This window comes from Penaeus chinensis, chromosome 10 (assembly GCF_019202785.1).
Source record: "Penaeus chinensis breed Huanghai No. 1 chromosome 10, ASM1920278v2, whole genome shotgun sequence".
Lineage (NCBI taxonomy): Eukaryota > Metazoa > Arthropoda > Malacostraca > Decapoda > Penaeidae > Penaeus > Penaeus chinensis.
Window position 1 is genome coordinate 19,323,923 of NC_061828.1, and position 2,746 is coordinate 19,326,668.

A 2,746-nucleotide genomic window follows, 5' to 3' on the forward strand; every position below is an offset into this window, starting at 1 on the left:
TCCTCTCCTTCCTTCTGGTCCTCGTCGTCTCCCTCCTCGTCCTCCTCCTCTCCCCTCCCCCTTCCCCCTTTCCCTTTCCCCCCTTTCCTTCTCCACATTCCCGTCCTCCTCTCTCCCTCTCTCTCTCTTCCCTCCCCTCCTGGTCTCCCTTTACTGTTCGTCTGCTGTCCAGTGTTTATCCACGACCTCTGATAATCTCTTCGTTGATTACGTAAAACTCACAACTCTTACCCCGTAACCCCCCCCTCCACTCCCCCCCCTCTCCCCCCGTTATACATATAAATCACGAGCGGTTATTTAATAAGCTTACAGATGACTTAATTGGCAGCTTCGATTTAAATTTAGATTGGATTATCTTTTATCTCTTGAAAATTCATCCGTTTTGTAACCAGTTCATCTTATTTCTGTAGGGGAATATCAAAAATTTGCTAATAAATGGTTTGAGAGAGAAAGAAAGAAAAGAAGAAAAGAAAAGAAAAAAAAAAGATATAGAGCAAAAAAAGAAAGAAAGAAAGAAAGAAAGAAAGAAAAGAGAGAGACGAGAAGAGAAAGAGAGAGGAAATGCCTGCATCTAGAATAAAGCAAATACTAATCCGAGGAGATCTTAATACCCGTACCATCGCTCGTTAAAGTAAACGCTAATATGCTACCTTGATTACCTCCTTCCCCCCTCCCCCTCCTCCCCTTTTCCCCCCACCCGCTTGTGCCCCTAATTACCTGGCAGCGGGACGGAGTTAACGACAGGTGGCACGATGCTTGTGACGTCATTCTGCCAGCTGGTTTTGTCTTGGGAAGAAGTTGGGGGGGAGGGAGGGGGAGAGGGGTGGAGATTCTTTTGCCATTTTAGGAAAGGATGAAGAGGGAGAGAGAAAGAAAGGAAGAGAGGATGAGGGAGAGAGAAAGAGAAAAGAGAAAGAGAAAGAGAAAGAGAAAGAAAGAGAAAGAGAAAAAGAAAAAGAAAGAGAAAGAGGGAGACAGAGCCAGACTGAAAAGGACTGAGTGAAAAAAAATAGATAAATAAATAGATAAAGAAAGAAAGAAAGAAAGAAAGAGCGAAAAGAAGAGAGAGAGAGAAAAAAAAGTTTGATAACATCTTGGAGATTACCGTGTACTTGAACGACGCGTATGGCCACGTTTTTTAAAGGTTTAATTAAGGATGGTTTATGTCGGGGTGATTAGCGGATACTGCATCGGGGGGGGGTGGGGGTGAACGGACGGATTTTTGGATTTTTTTTTTTTTTTTTTGTGCAAGGTGAGGGAGGTTAGTGACGGGGGGGGGGGGGGGATGCTAGAAATGTACATGGCTTACTTGTATTACAGTCATATGCTTAAGAAGTAGTGTCTTCTTTTAGAATTATTAATATCTTATAACGAAGATATATTTGATATATATATGAGTAATTTATAAAATATCTACAATTACACCTCTCCCCAGAAAATAATTACGAGTTTACCAATTATTTATCAATTTAAAACCGTAATTAACCCCCCCTCGGAAAAAAATATAACGATGATAATAACAACAATAAAAATAGTAATGATAATAATATAATTAGATCAATAAATCAATCGAATTAATGAAAAAGTAATTGCCTTGCCCTTTGGATTGTCTTTCTTTGATTCTTTCCCGGAGTTAATTACTCTGCAACTGATTCCTTGCTCGATAATGCAGAGGGCCTTCAGGAGGACTCGCTGTGGGCGTAGATGAAGCCTCCCGTGTAGGTGAGGTTTCTTATTGAAGATGAAGAAGCCTCTTGTGTAGATGAAGCCATTTTCATGAGATGAAGTCTCTTGGGTTGATGAAATCTCTTGGATAGATGAAGCCTTTTACCTAGGTGAAGCCTCCTGGTTGATGAAATCTCTTGGATAGGTGAAGCCTTATGCCTAGGTGAAGCCTCCTGGGTTGATGAAATCTCTTGGATAGATGAAGCCTTTTGCTTAGGTGAAGCTCCTGGGTTGAAGAAATCTTTTGGATAGGTGAAGCCTTTTATCTGGGTAGATGAAGCCTCTGGTGTAGGTGAAGCTTTTTGCCTAGATGAAGTCTCTGGTGTAGGTGAAGCCTCCCAGATTGATTAAATCTTTTAGGTAGATGAAGCCCCATAGGTTAAAGGAAGCCTCTTTATGAATGTCGACTTTCTCGTCAATTTGAAGCTGAACTCGGGGCGCCCTAAGGTACATCCGTAATTTATGCAAATCTCCCACGCCTTGTCAGATATCATCGTCTCCCGTAATAGAAATCACAGATTGCCTCTTGTGATATTGGTTTCTACCGAGTCCTTTTTCTTCATTTCTTTAGTTATTGTGTTTAAATAAAAGAAGGGCTGACCGTTACTGCAGGCCGAGCCGCTTTAAAACGTTTCAGCCATGAGGCATGGGTGTTAAGCCTGATAGGGTACACGCAGGTACAAGCAGGTACCTCAGATAAGTCGCCCGCTGCTCCCGTCGCATCCCACGCCCGGCTACATGACTGTCACTTCGGACTGGTATCAGTACCGGGTCAGGGACCGGGCCGCAGCCTGACCGGTACAGCGCCCCGACGTCGCTGCCGCTCGCTCGTTTTTTAAGACGATTCCTGCTTCTTCTTCTTCCTCTTCCTCTTTCGCTGCCTTTTGATACTTCTATTTTTTTTTTTTTTTCTCCTTCATCTGCTACCTCTCTTTCCCATACTCCTCTTCTTCCTCGTCGCATACCTTCCATTCCACCTTCCCCTCCCCCCACCCCCTCCCGGCTCCCCTTCCGTCCCCCC